The following is a 21,321-nucleotide window of genomic DNA, read 5'->3' on the forward strand; positions in this document are numbered from 1 at the left end:
TAGAAGCCGCAGGAATAACATTCGAATTGTTGGAATTCCTGAGCATGAGGAGGGCAGAGATATGGTGAAATTCTTAGACGAGTTTTTCCTGAGTCTGCTCAACATAACAGGCCACAAGTTGGAAATCGAGCGAACTCACAGAGTGCCAGCTCACAGATCTGCTGAGGGAGAAAGGTCCCGATCGATTCTGGCCAGATTTCTGAGATCATCCGATAAAGATCTTGTGTTGCGCCAGGCGAGGAGCAAAGGGAAGCTTTCTTGGAAGAACCATAATATTTTCTTGTTCCCGGACTTTGCAAGTTCGACAAGAGAGAAACGCGATCGGTTCAAGGAATGCAAGAAACTCTTACATCAGAAAAAGATCTCATTCGCTCTAATGTTTCCAGCAAAACTGAGAATAGAAACGCAGGTCGGTCGCAAAGTATTTACATGTTTGGACATATTTGGACAGATTTGGATCTGGCAATGTCTTTTATTGAATCAATGTCTGAGTAAACCGTTGGATGTTTCTCATGTGAGTGGGCCTGACTCGCTGTACTTACTCTTGAGGAAGCTGGGTGACATTTTAGGTTTTTTGTGTTGGCTCCGCCAAGCGGCTGGAGCTTGTTTTGTGAATAACACTTTTCCTTAAAGAAACTTTTGCATCGAATTTCCCAGACAGATTGAGAGTGGACACTATGGATGACCACAAAATATCTACATGCTCACACAAAGGAAGTCTTTTATAAAGTTGACGGATTGTGTAAGTCATGGTATATACGTTTATGCGGCCTCTGAGTGAATTGACTCGACCCTCCAGGGAACCGGGATGCCGGTTTTGTTTCCTTTTGTGTTGGCTCCGCCTAGCGGCTGGAGCTTGTTCTATTGAATAACACTCCTTTGGAACAGCTGTGGCTTAATCTGTTCATTCTTCGTGCTTACTCCTGCTGGCTGGAGTTTTTTTAATGGGACATTGGAATGATTATGTCATCCGCTGAACTCATAACAGCCAGCTCACTGAACATTCATTTGTCTGTCCAAGGAATCTGATCGGGTGGTTTTATATCAGCTGGAATTTGTTTTGTGGAAGATCACACCTTTGAGACAGTTCTGTGAATGAATCTACACATTCTTTGTGTTCATTCTTCCTATTGACTGGGTTTATTTTACAATGTATTTTCTGTTATGTCATTTTGCCTCACAAATTTGTGAGGCAAAATTGAGCATTCCGATGGCAAAGTTGTCGTGGGGGATCGTGGGCGTTCATGGGCCTTTTGAGTTTAGAGGGATTGTCGCCTGTTGGCGCTGTCATGCGTGGGGTTAATGTGCACGTTTTTCTTTTTTCTGTTAATATGAGCGGATTGTCTCTCTCCACATGGAATGTGAATGGGTTGGGGCACCCAATAAAAAGAAGGAAGGTTATTTCTTTTCTTAAACATAAGAAATATGATATAGTGTTTCTTCAAGAAACACATCTCTCCCCGCAGGAAGCTGAAAAATTTGGGGAGATATGGGGTGGACATGTTTTTTTTTGTGCTGGCTCAAGTAAGAGCAAGGGAGTCATTATATTGGTAAATAAACATCTACAATTCAAATGTCTCAAACAGACTAAAGATAAATTAGGGAGAGTCATTATTGTTTTAGCTGAAATTTAAGGGCAAAGGTTGATTTTGGCTAATCTTTACGCACCTAATGCTGATGATCAGGGCTTTTTTATAGATCTTGAAGGGATGTTGTAAGCTGCTGGCACCCCTCATGATATAATATTGGGAGGAGACTTTAATCTTTTGATGGACTCAGTCCTTGATCATAGTGAAGCAAAATCTGTAACCCCCCTAGAGCAACATTGACGCTTCACAGGATGTGTAAAAATCTTGGTCTTACGGATATTTGGAGACTTTTGAACCCATCTGGTAGGGACTATAAATTTTTTTCATCAGTCCATAAGATTTATTCTAGAATAGATTTTTTTTTATATCCAAATCCCTAATTTCATCTGTTGTTGATTGCTCAATTGGAAATATCTTAGTCTCAGATCATGCCCTAGTGAGTTTAAAGGTGTTGCCATATACAGAGAAAAATAAATCATATAGTTGGCGCCTTAATGTGTCCCTTTTGCAAAATCCTGATTTCCAACAAATGTTAAAGACTGAAATCAGTGTTTATATGGAGACCAACTGGTCCTCAGTATCCACTGTGGGTGTGGCTTGGGAGGCACTTAAGGCGGTTCTTAGGGGTCGGATCATACAGTATGCCTCATTCATTAAAAAATCCAAAGCACAAGAACTTGTGGAGTTGGAAGGGAATATTAAAAGTGCCGAGGCAGAGCTGAAGCGCCGAATGTCGTCTGATGGCCTCAGAGAATTGACCCGACTGAAATATAGATATAATACTATTTTGTCACGGAAAGTGGAGTTTTGGTTATTCAGGGCAAGACAGTCATACTTTGAGTCGGGTGACAAAGCAGGGAAGCTTTTGGCTAGATATATAAAGCAGAGAGAGTCTCTTTCTATTATTCCCTCAGTGAAATCTGCTTGTGGTGAAATATTTTCCTTGGCTATTGATATTAATAACGCCTTTAAAGAGTTCTATCTTGATATCTATGGTTCCACGTCTTCATCCACTGATGAAGATATTAGGAACTTTGTGGAACCATTAGATCTTCCTAAACTGACAACTGAGCAAAAAAACTCTCTTGATTCTGAGATAACCTTGGAGGAGCTAGATGAGGTAATTAAAGCCTTGCCTACTGGCAAGGCTCCGGGGTCTGATGGCTTTTCCTCTGAGTTTTTCAAATCTTTTGCTACAGAACTGGCTCCACTTTTGTTAGAAGTTTATACGGAATCATTAAAGAACGGAAAGCTTCCGCCAACCATGACACAAGCCCGGATCAGTCTGATTTTAAAAAAGGACAAAGATCCAAGCGAGTGTAAAAGTTACCACCCAATTTCCTGGTCCAGTTTGATGTAAAAATTTGTCCAAAATTCTGGCTAATCGATTAAGTAAAGTTATGACATCACTTATACATATAGATCAGGTGGGGTTTATTCAAGGCCATAGCTCTTCTGATAACATCAGGCGGCTCATCAATATTATGTGGTCAGTAGCGAATGATCAATCTCCGGTTGCTGCCATCTCTCTTGACGCTGAAAAGGCATTTGTTATGTTAGAATGGGATTATCTTTTTAAGATTTTGGAAATGTATGGGTTCGGGAGTACATTTATTGGTTGGATTAAGTTACTTTATAGACACCCTGTAGCAGCGGTACAAACAAATGTGTTAATTTCAGATTATTTTACTCTGGTTAGGGGCAGCCGGCAGGGTTGCCCTCTTTCCTCATTATTGTTCTGTCTTGCCCTGGAACCATTAGCAGCCATGCTAAGAAAGGAGGATGATTTTCCAGGGGTGACGGCGGGAGGTGTGGCGCATAAGCTTCTGCTTTACGCAGATGATATTTTATTATTCTTCTCCAACCCCACTAGATCTATGCCTTGCCTCCACAGAATTATTAACTCCTTTTCCAAATTCTCAGGATACAAAGTCAATTGGTCTAAATCCGAAGCTTTGTCTTTGACAGCATACTGTCCAGTAACGGCCTTCCAGCCGGGTGCCTTCCAGTGGCCCAAACAGGGAATTAAGTATTTAGGAATTTTATTCCCAGCAAATTTGTCTGATTTAGTCAGAGTTAATTTTGATCCCTTAATAAAAAGGTTTTCGAACGATGTGGACAGGTGGGCTTCGTTACACTTATCAATGATTGGGAAGGTTAATGTTATTAAAATGAATCGTATTCCAAAATGTAACTACCTGCAACAATCTCTCCCTGTAGATGTCCCCCTCTCTTATTTCAAGCAATTTGATAATATCGCGAAGTCCTTCATTTGGGGTGGTAAACGTCCCAGGTTAAATTTCAGTAAATTACATAGGCCGATTGACAAGGTGGATTAGAGCTCCTCCCTGGTTTTGTATTGAAAAGGAAGTTCTTGCCCCTATCTCGCCAATGCAAAGCCTTTCGATTAAACTAGCTGGAGAGGTTAAGTTGCACCCCGTTATTTTGCATTTGCACTCGATATAGACAAAAGTGTCCAGAGTGTTTAATTCTGATATTTATTTAAACGTAGCCTCGAGCATATGGCTGAACCCTAAACTATGTATTAATAAGTCCCCTTTCTGTTGGTCAGATTGGATTGTGAGGGGGGTTAATGCACTTGGTGACCTGTATGAGGGTGGAGTATTGAGATCTTTTGAAAATTTGATTCAACATTTTGGGATTCCCAGATCTCAATTTTATAAGTATTTACAGCTGCGTCACCTGCTCTGCTGTATTTTTGGGAGTAGCATACACCCCCCTAGAGCAGCAGATACTCTGGAAGTGGTGATTGCTGCTTTTGGGAAGGGTCATGAGGCATCAGTGTATTACTCCCTGTTAATTCAGAGTCTGGGGGATGGAGCTTTAAATTCTCTCAAAAGATTATGGGAGGAAGATTTACATTTGTTATTGGAGGAGGGAGTGTGGGCAAGGATTCTAAACAACATAAAGTCTGCATCTAGAGATGCAAGGGTTCGCCTCATGCAATTTAAGATTTTACATAGATTTTATTGGACCCCCTCTAGATTGTACAGGATTGGTCTTAAAGACTCACCCACCTGCTGGTGATGCCAGTCAGAAGACGGGGACATAACCCATGTTTTTTGGGGTTGTATTAAAATTCAGGAATTTTGGTTGAGGATCCAGCGTTGTGTGTGTGACGTACTGGACACTCAGTTTTCATTTTGCCCCAGACTGTCAAGTTATGGCAGAAAATGGGGCAGTTATTTGTCTCATTTGGAGAGGTCCTAGCGGGGAGCAGTGGTGGAAGACAATTTTATTTATTTATTTTATTTTTTTTCTTCTTCTTTCACTATATGTTGAACTTTGTCTTTTTTATGTACTATTTGTGTGTCTGTTTATATGTGGGTATTTACTTATTTTATATTTGTGCGGGCGGGGGATGGGTGGGGGTTATAAAGGGTTTTAAGTTGATTCCTAATGTATAATTTTGTGGTTAAATTTATTCTTGTCTGTCTTGGAATCAATAAAAAATGTTAATAACAAAATAATGACATCTTCAAAAGGGCTAGGCAGCAAACGAGGGGATAACTTGCCCCTGGCTCTGCAATGAAAATTGCTGAGGAGGACCCTTTCCCCTGGAAACAAGGGAGTAGCTTTAGCTCAACGGTTATATCGAATTCTGTCCCTCTCCCGGCCTGTCTGTAAACTACTCCTTGCCAGTTCGTAGGCTTGTACCAACATTCTATGATGTTCCTGGACCCACTTCTAAAGGGGGTTGGTCTGTATCTGGGACTGAGCACCAACAATCAAATCCACGGGTAAGCGGGCATGGCGCCCAAAGACTATGAAGTGGGGCGTTAAACCTGTCGAAATGTGGATGGTGTTGTTTTAGACTTGTAATAATGTTGGAAGCTTTTACGGCCACTGAGTTTGAGAACTTTCTGTGAGGGATCCAAATTACAGGGTTTGATTGAACCTTTCACATACTCCATTACCCTGAGGATGGTAGGGAGTAGTACGGCTCTTGGTGCATCCATACAAACTACACAGTTGCTGAAATACTTTGGACTCAAAAGATGCCCCTCGATCAGAATGAATCCTCTCTGGACATTCAAATGTCAGAATGAGGCCACTCCAAAGGCTTTAGCTGAAGTCACCACCGTCTGGTCTTTTACAGGCTCCGCAACTGTTTATTTTAGGAAAAGATCAATCATAACCAAAATGTAGGGATAAATATCTTCAGGACAACCAAGGGAGAGGTTATATATCAACTAAATACTTGAAAGGGGTATGATGTAGAAATTGGCACTATAGGGGCTCTCACCTCAGGCCTGGTCTCAACACAGATACATTCAGGGCAGGTGGCCTTCAACTCCTTGACATCTTTCCACATCCCTGGCCAAAAGAATTGCTTTTGGAGTAAAGTCACAGTTTTCTCTTGACCTGAGTGGCCTGAAGCATGGTGGAACTCTATCCAGACTCGTCATCATTCATTCACTGGCACTAAAAGTTGAAAGGCTGGTAACCCAGTCTCTAGCTCAATGACTCTACACCCCAATACACCATCTTAGAGATCTAACAAATTCCAGTCCAATAAAAGAAGCCATAGAGATGGAGGAAGTGTCTTTTGTAATTGTTTAAGGGGGACTTCTCCCTTCATCTTCCATCCTCGAAGGACAATCAAAGGACAGTCTTCCCCTTGCAATTCTTCCCAAACTCCAGAAGCCCCATTGCTCCCATCCTGAACTTGGGCCAGCTCAGCACCCAATCCATCCAAACTAGCATCGGTATACAAAAGAAATGGCAGAATAAAGTCAGCATATGCTAAAATAGGGGCACTTAACAGAGCACTTTTTATGATTTCAAAGGCCTCCTGACATTTAGTTGTCCATTCAGCTAATGCATTCTTATAACCCTTAGCTGATGTGCCCTGAAGGAGACTATGTAGGGGGGCTATTTTTGAAAATGCTAGAAAAAGCAGCAATAATAGCCTGTAAAACCTAAGAAAGAGCGGACCTGCTGAATAGTATGAGGTATAGGCCAATCCCTTACCACTGCTATTTTAGATGGGTCAGTTGCCACCCCACAATGACTAAAAACGTGGCCTAAATACACCACCTTCTGTTGGAACAGCTTACACTTTCTAGGCTACAACTTCCTGTAGAGTCCATGTTCATGAAGCTTCTCAAACAATTTCTTTAAGTGCAATAGATGGCTCTCAAAGTCAGGGGAGAAAAAAATTACATCATCAAAATATACGAGTAGAAGTCATTTACCTGATCCCCTAGACAATGCTGCATGAGTCATTGGAAAGTTGGTGGGGTGTTGCATAACCCAAAGGGCATATGTTCAAACTCATTTAATCCCAGAGGTGTGGTGAAGGTAATCTTCTCCTTATCTTGGGGATCCATCTCTACCTGCCAGTAACCACTGGCCAGGTCAAGAGTAGAGTACCACTGGGCCCACTTCAGCCCAATCAAGGACTCCTCAATTCCTGGTAGCGGATATGCGTCCTTGTGGGTTACTGCATTCAACTTCCTGTAGTCGACACAAAACCTCCATGTTCCTTCTTTCTTTTTCACAAGAAAAACAGTTGCAGCCCAGGGGCTGGAACTTTCCCTTATTACACCACTATCCAACATGCCTTTTAGCAGGGTCCTAGTAGGGTCCTTAGCAGGGTTCAGTACCTGTTGATATGGAGTGCTGCACTGTATTTGTTTGGCCAAAATTGTCATCTTTAGCTGCAAAAACCCCCTTCCAACTTCTCAAAAACTCAGTAAGTCATTGCTGCTGTCCTGAAGTTAGCCCCTCCCCCTGCAGAGACAACACTGGATACAAATCATCAGGTTCTTCTCTCATATTCCTCACCTCTACCTCCACCATTCCAGGGCCACACAGGTTGGTTTGCATATCTCCAGTCTCCACCTGCGTGACCTCTGCCAAAGGGCACCCTTGAGGAATTAGAAGGGGATATGAATTCACATTACAGAGGCAGAGGGGCACCTGTCCAGACTGGGGCATGGCTAAAGCCCAGCCAACACACCACTCTTCCTTGTGGTTTGGCAGAGAATCTGTCATCACGGGGCATCCTGCTGCAGGACCCCCTCTATCACTTGGGCCACTCGGGTATGATCACAGCTGGCTGTTTAGAAAGTTTGGCCATTCCTTGGAAGGGTGGGGTAGACCCCTCCAGGGCCACCTTCCTGCAAATGGAAAAGGCCTTTCGATGGCAAGACAGATTTCAATTGGAATTCTACAACTCCATTGTGGTTGCCCTTTGTGAGCACCTCCCAAAAGTGAGAAATAACATTCATTCCTAATATCCCTCTGTCTGTCCCCAAGGATGCATCGTTTACAACAATGACCCCTTACCTACCATCTTCACCCCGCCAATGGTAAAGTCCAAGATGATATACCCAATATAGGGTATTGGCAGGCTGTTTGCCGCCCTGAGAGATAACCAGGAAGAATCAGCAGCACTTTGCATAACATCATCACTGAAATACTTCTTAACAAGGGATTGACTAAATAGGGTTACTTGAGAACCTGTATCTAATATGCATCTGATTTTTTCCCCATTAACTTCAACATCAATATCTGGACACCTACCCACCAAGAAGGGCTTAATTGGAGAATCAGTTTGAGTGAATGCAACCCCTGCTGCCTGCCCCTCAGCAGCAAGGGAAATTAAAAACTTGATGAATGGCCTCGTCTCCAGGGGCAGAATCGCTGCACATGGCCCACTTCTCCACAATCAACACAAATTGGCCAACCTTGTTCATCCCACTGATAAGGCTGCTCTGTCAAGGGTCTGTCTCTAGGCTGCTGTGGTTATGGTGGAAGGTATCCCAGAGGGGGCATTCTAGGCTGAATATCTGGTTTATAAGAGGACAATTGACTCCACACTTCCTCCACTAACTGGGAGCTCAAGGACTGAACTTGCTCACACAGTTCCTGCCCCAGCTCCAATCGCAATGTTTCTTTAAACTTTGTCAAGTCTGAAGCTCTACTTCCAAGACCTTGTTCTCTGGTCTCTACTAATTGGGGGCCACGGATACGGTGTATTCCTACCTCGTCTTCAGCGTCCAGCAATTCTCTCTCCAACATCCATGTCTCAGCTGTTGCCAGGGCAAAAGTAATTTGGGGCTATCAATGAAGATGGTGTTGTAATTTTTGATCTACAGGGCCAGCCATCAGTCTCAAAATGAACTGATACAAGAGCAAATCATCATCGCCGTCATAACTCTTGGGGTCTCTCTGCCGCCACATATAATAACACTCACGAAGCCTCCGAATAAAAGCCCCTACTCCTTCTTCTATCCCTGGGTGACATTTGAAGAAATTTGCTCTTAGCTGGGCCCTAGTAGTGGCGTCACCAAAAAGTCTTTGCGAGGCTTGAAATATCTGCATGCTGTCACAGCATTCTTCTACTTTAAGCAACAGCACTTCCCTTTTAGTTGTTTATTCAAGTCCCTGTGCTCTTAGCATTGCTTCTACCTTTGCCCGCCAGTCACCAAACTGTCGCCGGTCCCCATTAAACTTAGGAACCCATGTAGCTCCCACAAACCAGGGCACAACAAGTTAAGATACAGATGGGTTATCCATTGCTTGTGACTGAATGCCCCTTTCATTCATACTGTGTGCCATACAACCTCTATCCTCTGGGCTATTCATTGTGTTTCATTGGGGTACCCTGCCGTCCTACGCCAAAAATTGTCACCAAAAATGTGTCGCCTACTCAGTCCCCAGCCAGGTTCTCACCCAGAAAGGAAAATCCAAATAGTACTTTCTCAGTGTTTATTATAATAAAATCCCACTCAACACATCAATCACAACCCAGAAGAACATTTTGTAACCTTTTTTTTTTTTTTTTTTTTTTTTTTTTTTTTAAAGGGACATTTATTTCTTCATAATCATGTCAAAACCATACACAACAATTAAAAAGCAAAAAAAAAAAAAAAAATCTGCAGCACAACTGCAGCCAAGAAATGCTCACGCTGGTCCGGTTATGGAGTGTGATGCTTTTTGTGGAAAGATTTCGATATGACCATGGTGTTTAGCATAAAAGTCCGCTCTCATGTCTGTTCCCAGAGTGCTGTTGTGTCTGCGGAACAGCTGTTACATCCATGAGTTTGAATTCTCTGCTGTGGCTGTAATGAGCTCAAGCATGAGGCAGCGCTGTGATTGGATAGAAGCTTTCCTTCTCATGAATAATGTGGAAAAACGCTCAGAATCTGGTGACATAAATACGTGCTGTCTTTCGTTTTGAAACCAGAAGAAGGAAATGGCTCAATAAAACGAAAAAAATAAAATAAAAAAATAGCCACTTTCCCCTTAACAACAAACATAATAAGTGCAATCATTGTTTTCAGTGACCCTTTAAAGGAGGTTGCGGTTGGTTAGTGAATAAGACACAGCTTTTTGCACTGAAATACCATATGAAAGTGCAAATGTTTAGTGAATTGTCCCCATAGTGTTTATTTCCATTTTGCCTTGTTGCTCTCTATTTCTTTCTAAACTGACCATGTCAGGTTTGTTTTATAAAATAGCTAAATGTTTTTAAAGCAAAATGCTAGGTCATCCCATTTATCTACTGAGAAACATATCTAGCCTCAGTGAGCCAACAAAGAATTAAAGAACCCTAACATTTTTACTGTCGCTGCTTTTCCTCCATAGATTGGGTGACAACAAAGTATGAAAATGTAGATTTTTCTGGGTTTAGTAACCACTATGTTGAGACACATTGTCCTGATTCTTGTCATGATATCTGCACATCAGTTCCATATGGTCAGTTCTTCACTTATTTTGGTCCTTCATATGAAGAGAAGTACAAGAGGTAAATAGCAACAAAATAATTTAGCAAATCTCCTAAAATAGATTACACAGAACTATTTTATGGTCAAATTAGCAAATTAGGTTCTCTAAAAAAATTGAAAGAAAACAAATTGTTTAAAACCATAATATGTACTTGCATGTGGTGTGAGTACACACAAAGTTCATCTTTAATTACTGATATTCCAGGGGGAGGTTTTACCTAAAGCAGGTTATCACCCTACCCCTGCCACATAAAGTGGTGGCCATGCAGGGTGTGATCTGGATTTCCCTTGAGGAACTGTGAGAAAGCTGCTGAAGAGGGGTCAACAGAAGTCACTGGTAGGTTGTTCTCCTTGATATTCATGGTCAAGGATGATTGTCTTGCTCAATATATATTTTAAGGTTCATCTTGTGACTGCATTAAGGGATGTGTGTTTCATAACCATATACAGTAGAGTCCAGCATACGTTATACTTTGTAAACCAGCATCTATAAAATTACTGCAAAGATTTCAGGAGCATGATTTTGTGAAATGGAGAAACAAGAAGTTTAGTAATTCACTGAAAGATGCAGCCATTCTACACGTTTATTTGTCAAAGGTACAGAAAATTGTGGAGCATCATAAAAATTGAGAAGTAGAGTTATTGGGAGCTTTGATGCCCAATCAGGTAAATGGCCCTGGCAGGTTAGTCTACAGCATAATAGATTCCATCATTTTGGTGGATCCATCATCGCAAACAAATGGATTATCATTGCAGCGCACTGTCCTTTGTAAGTAAACTCAGAAACCCAGTAGTATTTGGTAGTACACAATTCTATGTCTAAAATGTAAGAATGAGAATGTCTTGCAGAAACATTATATACTGTATATTGCTAATCATGGATCTGCCTATGTAAAATTTTTGTTTGTTTGCTCTTAATCAAACATTGCACTGCAGCGAATATCCACAGCTGAATGTGTCAGTTGGGTTAATAAAAGTATCTGAAGGTGGGATCAGATATGAGGTGGACAAGGTCATTAAGCAACCTGGATTTGTTGATAGCACTCTGGAAAATGATATTGCCTTGTTTAAGCTGAAGATACCCAACACTTTCACATGCAGTGCTTACTACATTCTCCCTTTCAATGAAAAGGCATCTCATTATCTAGTTTTTCAATTCTATCTAATCACACATCTCTTCTTATCATTGGTTCTTAAGATCGTATTTCTCCAGTGTGCCTCTGGAAGTGAAAAGCTGTATTTGCAAGGTCACAGTGGAGTGCAGGAATCTGTCTCTGGCTTATAATGTTGTCTGGGGAATTTCAGATATGTCCCCAGATGTGCTACAGGAAGCCCAGGTGCCTCTTATTGGTCCAGAGGTATGCAAAAAAGCATTGGTGTCAGATGAAGAAAGATGCTGTGACAAGGACAAAGGAGGAAGTGGGGCCAGGTGAACAGTCAGTGTAAACCTTTATTTTTACATGCTCCAGTGTATCACAAAGCCCTTGCTCACTTGCTCGCTCGCTTACACACTCTCTCTCTCTCTTCCGGCGATCTCTCTCAACGTCGCTCAGCCATGCCCCCATCACCCCATGATACAAAGTTCTTAAATCCAACTTGTGTGCTGGGTACCCTCAGGGTGCCATAGATACTTGTAATGTTTTAATAAGTGCTATTAATTATAATTTTAAATGGCCTTTACTTTTTTTATATATATATATTTGTACTTCTTTTTTTAAGTCGAAATGTAAGTCTTATAAAAGCAACAACTGCCGTTGGTCACAGTTGCTTCATTTTCATTTTGCTCTCGACTGGCAGGGTGATTCTGGAAGTCCACTTGTGTGTGAGGCTGATAACACATGGTACCTAACAGGGATCACTTCTGCACTGTGCAAAACCTGACAAACCAGGAGTTTATGCTCGCGTTTCTCAATATCTTGCCTGGATTAAGCACACAATGGCCAATGAAGAGTGAACAGTTTTATAGTAAATGAAATAATAATAATAATAATAAAAAACTAAATAAATAAAACATTTAGCATAAATCCTTGGGCTCTTTATGTTTGTCCGCATTATTTTCTTTTTTTGCTTTTCAGAGTGACAGACACAAGGCTGATCATTTATGACATAACTGCTGTTCATTTAAAATCAAAGGGATAGTTCATCCAAAAAAGAAAATGTTGTCATCATTTACTCACCCTTATATTGTTTCAAACCCTTGTGACTTACTTTCTTCTGTTGGACACAGTACATGTAGAAACAATTTTGTCCATTCTTTTAAAGTCATTTATATGAATTTTAGCATCAATTAAACTGAGACAAATTAGTTGGTTGTCTAAGTTAGTAAATCATCTTACAGAGCCATTTTGTGAATTTCTGGTCTGCATATGAAATGCTCATATACTGCCTTCAGAAATTATTCAGGCCCCAGTTGACTTTTTGTATAATACGGACATATTTAAAAATTAATGAATACATTTTTTTATATAATTCCAATCAATAAAACTAAAATACAACACCCTACTACAACAATGTGAACATTAATAAAAATAAAAAAAACACCCAACATTAGACAATATACATATATATTTCTGAACTGGACCAACACGGGACCAACAAGTCACACTTAAATGCTCATTTTAATCCATGGATTTATCCACGGACTTTCAAAATCCCAGGACAGATAGTGGCGAATATGACAAATAAAAAAGTGTGCTCATGCTCTTGCTGACCCACAGTACAGTACTGCAGTACAGTAATTCACCCAAAAATGATAATTTTCTCATCAGTTACTCACCCCTATGCCATCTCAAACTCTTATGACCAGTGTTGGGGAGTAACGGAAAACAAGTAACTGGAATACGTATTTAAAATACAAAATATAAGTAACTGTATTCCACTACAGTTACAATTTAAATCATTGGTAATTAGAATACAGTTACATTCAAAAAGTATTTTGATTACTGAAGAGATTACTTTGCATTTTATTGTCATTTGTTTCATTTAATATTTAGTCCTTTCAGATGGAAAACATTTATATATATAAATGATGTGATCCAAAGTGCATTTGAACAGCGGTGAAACACTTTATGATGTGTTACATTCATACGAGCAGACAGAGAAGTAAGTTTGAAGTAAGTTTGGAGCAGAAGAAATAGAAATAAACCTTGTGTAAATTGTCAGCTTTATGCTAAGCTAAAATGCTATTTCTAGCCATTTTACATGCACATGTTACCAGGCACACTCATATTTGTTTATCAAGAAAATTTATGTTAGATCATAATTTCTTTTTTTCTTGTAAGACCTTTGATATTAGGGCAAAAATCTTATTCTTTTATTATAATTTTTGTATTGTTTTCCTGTAAAAATATCTAAAAATCCTTAAAACAAGATCAATTTGATTTATCTTGTTTTAGAAACAACACTGCATAAGATATTTAGGTTTTTCAGAGAATGTATTTTTAACGTGTATTTTGTCTTACTGTACTGGCAGAGTTTTTATAGTCAAAACAAGTGAAAAAATCTACCAGTGCTGAAGAAGTAATCCAAAGTATTTAGAATATATTACTGACCTTGAGTAATCTAACGGAACACGTTACAAATTACATTTTACACCATGAATTCTATAATCTGTAGTGGAATACATTTCAAAAGTAACCCTCCCAACCCTGCTTATGACTTTATTTCTTCTGCGGAACACAAACAAAGATATTTTGATGGACATATAATATGAAGATATCCATACAATCCAAGTGAATAGGGACCAAACTTTCAAGCTCCAAAAAGACATTGAAAGCTTTTTATTTATTTTATGGCTTATATCCTTATTTTTTCACAATGCCATTATGTCTGAAGCCATCAAAATTAGTCAAATCAATTTGTGAAAGTTTTCACAAATCCAGTTTTGTGTAAAACTAGTGTTTTTCTATCAGAATAAGCAGTGTTTCAAGAATATAATCTCCCAAAGCGTGTCACGTATTCCCTGTGTTTTTGCTTAGACTTTTATTTTGAAATTCTTGTTTAGTTCCCCGTTCCTGTTTACTGTTAATTTTGTAGTCCTTTGTAGTTTCTTTTCATGATTGGTTTTCCCCTGATTGTTTTCTCCAGGTGTTCCTGGTTTCCTTGTTTGCCCATTTGTATTTAAGCCCTTGTTTCCCCTGGTTTCTTTCTCAGTCTTCGCATGTGTTGTCAAGTTTTGTGCCTGGTTTCCCGTGTTTTGTTTCATTTTATTCTGAGTACTTTGTTTATCTTTGGTTTCCATTAAAACCTGCCTTTAGATCCTCATTCCTCGCCTGCCTCCTCATAGTGTGGATTTTTCTGCTAAACCGTTTACTCGAGATCTCTAACAAGGGTTAAAAGACAAAAACTGTAATGTGAAACATTTCACAAATAAGGATAGTCTGTTTGAGCCAGAATTGTGCCTGGGAGAACAAGGCAATTGTAATAGAGCTGTAAGATGCAATCAAACTAAACCAAATATGACTGTGAAGGTTTTCACAAATCAGGTTCTATCCTAAAACTAGTGAATTTGCATGAATCCAGACTGCGTTTTAATTGGAAATAGCCGTTAAAAGTGAAGAGCACTTATTCATGACCCACAGACTTAACAAGGGTTAACTTTGCTGTGAAAAAATTCACAAATCAAACAGGTCAAGATGAGAGTAGTTTCAGTTTTCTAGGTGTTCAACATTGTTGCATATTATAGCCAGTGGACTTATAGCCAGAAGTCTGAATTTCAAACTGCAAACTATCTTTAATGCAGTCGATTACCAGGGAAAAAGGAGTCACATTTTTGTCTGTTCTCACCCAAAACCATTTGAATTGCTTCAGAACAGAAGATTTAGATTAAACCACTGGATCTTATGGATTACTTTTATGCTGCCTTAATGTCCTTTTTGGAGCTTGAAAGTTTGGTCCCCATTCACTTGCATTGTATGGATATATTCACATAATATCTCAATCAAAATATCTTTATGTTCCGCAGAAGAAAGAAAGTCGTATGAGTTTGAGATGGCATAAGGGTGAGTAAATGATGAGAGAATTTACCCTTCGCTAAGCCCCGCCTTAAAAGCGTTTCTGACCAATCCTGTTTTAGCAACTGCCTTTTTACAATGAGAGCCTACGGGAGTAATGTGTGTTTGAGTAGTTCAAACTTGATTTTATCATAATAACCCCCAAAATTTTAAAAACGTTGTTGCTGGGTCACTTGTAATAGTGATACGAGGTACCTAAAGACAATACTCACAGTTTTTTTCTTTCTTTAAAAATAAAAATAAATCTTTAAATAAATATTAAGAAGAGCATGCTATGGATTAAAGTGTGTCATTCCTCATTCCCAAATGAGCATGTATAACATCAGTGAGAACACATTTCCTCCTAGGTAAATTAAAAACGACCTGACATTAATTCATTTATGTATTGATTCAGGTCTTAGTACAGATGATAGTAAATAAAGAGTTCACAGCATCAAAATTAGTGTGTTATGAGATGTTATAAGCAGTTCTTTTCACTTAAACTAATGTTATGAGGTTTGTAATCGCTATCAAGTGATGCTTTTCTCTTTTTATGTGACTGTGATGATCGTATGCTTTACAATGTCACTTCATACCAGTCCACGTGAAATATTATCCATTCCGTTTATGAGAATATTTTGCCAAAAACCGCTTTGTTCATGTCAATCTCCCATTAATTCCAATGGGGAGTTCTGCAGAGCGTGCAACGGTAGCCAAGGGGGGCGGAGCTTAGCGAAGGGTCAATTAGCATTTTGGGGTGAACTATTCCTTTAATACTTTCATATGTACCGTCACGCATATGTGACTGTTAATAACTGGGCCCCGCAGAGTAGCGTCACACATGTGTTTCTGCAACAGCCAGTTACGTTACAAGCTGCCAGATTTAAATCGGCTTTTGCGCCGACACAGGCTGCACTGGTCAAGCATCTGTAATTTATATTCGCTCAAACAGTTACTCATACAGTCTTTTAAACCACAGAATACATTTATTTTGTATACATATGTACATCCAACTCGCTACCAAAGTGCCACGATAAAAAGTTTACAGCTTTTATACGCACGGTCAATACATCAAACTCGATCTTCCTCTGATGCATGCAGCCATATTTGTTTAAATTAGTAGCGGTTGTCATTCATCAAACAAACAGTTACTCAAAATTCTTTTCAAGCACATAATATGTTTCTTTTATGTAACAAACAGCCAAATTGTCACCAAAGTACCACAATAACAGTTCACAGCTTGTATATGCACAGCTATCACATCTAAACGCGATCTTCCCACGCACGCAGCCATGTCTGCTGATTAGGTGCAGATGAGGTTTTCATTAACACAAACAGTCTTTTCAGGCTTGTAATACGTTTGTTTTCTGAAAGAGACAGCCAAACTATCACAAAAGCACCATGATAACAGTTTAAAACTCTTATAATCACAGTGAAAACATGCTAATCGAGAATATAGAATTAATTTCTATACCCTACCTCTACCCCTAAACCTAACCCTTACAGAAACCTTTTTGCATTTTTACATTTTCAAAAAAACATCGTTTAGTATGTTTAATTAGCCATTTCCCTCGTGGGGACAGCTGGCTGGGCCCCACAAGGTAGGTGATCTCAGGTTTTACTATCCTTGTGGGGACATTTGGTCCCCATAATGTAGTATAAACTCACTCCTGTCAGATGAGCCATGATTACACTGTTTTAAATTTATTTGATTAATTGTGACTCAGTGCATCACAGCCCTTCTGTTCTCTCTGTTGTAAATGATTTGCACTTTAGAATCTTTTAAAGAGCAGTGTCTTTTATAAAGACCCAGTTCAGTGTGTGGTGCTCCAGCTGGCGAGAAGATGCGTTTGCGTTTGCTACTAGTTTTTTTGAAGTTCATACCAGATTGCTTCACAAAATGTACCCTGTCTTGTTGAGTATATCATTTAATTCTTTCACTTAATATTGAATTAACTAATTAGCCTGCTAAAATATGTTATCCTATGGTACTGCTGAAAGTGATTTTTGTCTGATGCATTGTGTGGGTTTACCTCAGTGGATCCAGGTCTGAGGGTGGATGTGGACTTCCCTGGAAATGATGTTCTTCAGATTCTCTCTCCAGATGTCTACCACTGTCAACTTGCCTGCACCCAGCACCATTCTTGTCTTTTCTTTACCTTCTTGCACCCTGACTGGAAGGAAGACAATAGGTTAGATATGCAATGTTATTTATTATTCATTTTCATAGTCTTAGAATGCATGTGTTTGATAATGTGTTAAAAGTTTTACAAATGCAATGTACTTCAGCATTTGTTGCATGTGTTATATAAGTATGTGCTATGACCAGTATTCATTTTCACACAGTTTTTTGCTATAGTCATAGTTTTAGTCTTTTGATGAAAATGTTCTTTAAAATTAGTCAGTATGTCATATTCATTCATTTTAGTCAACTAAAATGGCAAATAGCTTAATTGTAGTCAATGAAAAAAATATATTTTAATTGATGATAATATGCAAAATGACAAAAACGTGTGTCGAACAATAACAAACCAAACTTAAATCAAATATTCAAACAGTTTTGTAAATGTATGAACATTTTGTTTATTCAAAGATCAAATCAAACATATACAAGCTACTGAAAATAAATTCTTTAAAGGACTGGCTGGAGAATAAACATCCTCTCACATTCTCAACTAACAAATCTGATAAACATTACTTTGAAATTAAAACATAATGACCATTTTAATTTTTTTTGAGCTATTTGTTTTAAAAATTAGGAAAACATTCTCTATACCCCCTCCATTCTGTAAGGAAAAATTATATTTCCTTGTCTTGCAAAAAATTGTGAATTTCACACTGGTCAGGGCTGAGTGGCATAAACTCATCGAGTGTTGATAAATGAACAGCTGATTTTCACGCTGTATAGAGAGCACTCTAATGTAATAAGCAAGAGTGATTACATGAAAATCAAGAGGGCCAGATAATAATGACTGACGAGCTGGATTTGGTGAACTTGTGAACTGTAGGTTATGGGTCAGTATCCACAGTTTTGATTTCACTCAGTTTGTTTTTCTTTTTATAGATAATTTAGTATTTTGTCTTTTGCATTTGCCTTTAAAGCATAAACACCTGTTCAAATGTTGATTGTTTTAGACAGTTTTATTGCTATCTGAAGAACACAGCATCTGGATTCCCAACAGTTGTTAAAGAGCTTAAAGGAGTAACTTAAGGCTTCCCACTCAGTCATAAAGATTACAAACCAAGTAAGCTCAGAGTTTAATTTTAAGTATTTTTTATATGCTTAATGGGGTAACTGTCTGGGAGAATTATATGGTATTTTGGTAGGGCCAAATTATGGTCCCTCGAGGGCCCTTCCGACCCTTTTCACCTCCCTTATTGGCAGACCCCTTAAGAGAAAATCTGATTAAAAGAGGTAGAGTAAAAGGCAGAATAATTTAAAAATTCAGAAAATCCACATTATTGGCAGGCTAGTGGATTTTTGCTGTAACATTCTAATATTACATTCACATAGTATTCAAAAAACAGAGTTTGAACTCCTAGCCGTACATTTTGACCTTTGATTTTGAAAGGATGTAATACAGTATGTCTGTTGTTTAGCTATAAAACTATGGACACAAAGTGATGGAATGTAGCCTTATTCTTTTTTTAAGAAATATTTTCACTCTGAAAAGTTGTAAAAGCTATAACTGTTTTGGTCTGCCCCTTTTTCTTTCTTTTTTTTTTTTTTCACTTACAACAGTTTCAGTGAGAGTTCTGCCTTTTAAAGGAGTAGTTCACCCAAATATGAAAATTCTCTCATTATTTACTCACCCTCATGCCATCCCAGATGACTTTCTTTCTTCTGCAGAACACAAATTAAGATTTTTAGAAGAATATTTCAGCTCTGTAGGTCCATACAATGCAAGTTAATGGTGGCCATAACTTCGAAGCTCCAAAAATCACATAAAGGTAGTATAAAAGTAATCCATACAACTCCTTTAATGAATTTACCTTTTCTGGTCTGGCTTTCTTATATGAGTGTCTTTCTTCCCTTACACCATCATCCACCAGTTCTTCAAATTTCTAAATAATACTAAATTGTGTGTGTCAGAGTAGCTTTCCTCTCATTTCCAAGATAATCAACCAAAGTGTCTCTCAAGATCTCAATGTTTAGCCAAGCAATTAATTTCAAGTTATTTAAAGATGTTAGAGCTCTCGTTTCAGGCTGATCTCATTTCAGTATTCATTCACTCTCATGTGTCCTCTTTATTTGCATCAGATGTCTGCTTGTCCACCATCTATAAGAATGTGGACTTCACAGGCTCAGACTATGATAACATTCACTCCAGCAATTATGAAGAGTGTCAGAGCGCCTGTGCCAGTGACCCACACTGTCAGTTTTACACGTTTGTGACACCAGAATTCTCAGTCTATCCATATTTTCGGTAAGAAAGGACATTTTGGAATCACATATTTCATTTCCTTCTTTATGTCATGTTTGGGCAGTTTAGAACAGAGCTCTCTCTTTCAGAATATTAATTTCTCTCTTTTTTTTCTTTTTTTTTTTTTTTTGGCAGCAACAAATGCTTTCTTAAATACAACTGGGTTGTTCCAACACCCTCAACCATCAAATCCACGCCTGGTCTTGTGTCTGGATTTTCAAGCAAAGCCACTTTTCAAGCTACAGGGCCTATAAAAGAAGGTATTCTGTAAATGTGGACTTTTTGATCATTTTGTCGTTCATTTTCATTTATCTGTGACTCTTACACAATTTTTGCTTTATGTTATTTGTGTCCTCTGTTTTTATGTTTAATGTACTTTAAAAGCAGGCAAGGATCAGATTTGAGCCCATATTGACTTCCCAGGAGATGACATTGAGCAAGTCCCTGCTGCGTCACCTCAGCACTGTCAGTTCCTGTACACTGAGCGTCCCAAATGCACCCATTTCTCATAAGCCTCCTCCAAATTTCAAACAAGTGATACACGGTGAGTAGCGTGGGTAGTAGCTAAAGATTTGTTTGTTTACTACAGGGATCGCAAACCTTCTAAATACCAATGTACCCTTGAACAAATTCCACGTTGGTTATTAAGTACTTTGCTCAATGCTTTTCCCACAAAATCTAAACCTCTTAGTGACTAAATGTGCATTTCTGTTGCAGGTATCAAATGCGTTGCTACTTGAAACAGAAACAACAGTTCGGTAAGAAGTTAGTCACTAAGAATGAGGTGTTTTCTGGACTGCCGAACTGTCATTGTGAGCCCTCATATGGTGAGAAATACATTTAAGAAGAGATGTAAGAGTTGTGCCTTGAGAGGAAATAATTTTAGAGATCAATAAAATCGCCTGCATTTTCTGGATGATTATTTATTCAAGAGATGTAGATGTTCGGCAAAGGGAACCTCATATTTTTATTTGCATTATGAGCCACACTTAAAAAACTTTTTATTGCGTTTTACCCTTGCAAGTGGTAGGCCTATATACCAGTGGGTGATACTGGTAACCTCAGCAAAATACAGTTTGCAGAGTAGTTAATAAGGGGGTTCTCACACATTTAGAGTGTGCCCCGATCATTTAGCTCTAAAATATATATATTTTTTATCATTCTTTATTTAATTAAAAGTTGATGAAAATGGTGAGAAAGTTCTATTAGTCCAAACAGGATTTCGCGGCACTTTTTCTTGATTTTTGCGGCCTAAAATCACTGAATTTGCTTCAGCTTTTCTCAAAAAAGTGATGCCATTTGCAACATTTTTTTGGTTCTATTTTGCAGTGAAAACTCACAAAGAATTATAGTATACTTGTATAATTTATGTCAGTGACCTTATAAGCGCAAGTACCTATAAGTATTTTTATGCATGAATATGCAGTTATCAAGCAAAAAAATAAAAACTACACAAATACCATACATTTAAGAGGTAAAACCTGTGAGATGGCTAATATACAACTTCATTGGTAGACCTTTAATTATTTGTAAAATTATTTTCTGCCTCAGACAATGC

This window comes from Myxocyprinus asiaticus, chromosome 30, assembly GCF_019703515.2.
Source record: "Myxocyprinus asiaticus isolate MX2 ecotype Aquarium Trade chromosome 30, UBuf_Myxa_2, whole genome shotgun sequence".
NCBI lineage: Eukaryota > Metazoa > Chordata > Actinopteri > Cypriniformes > Catostomidae > Myxocyprinus > Myxocyprinus asiaticus.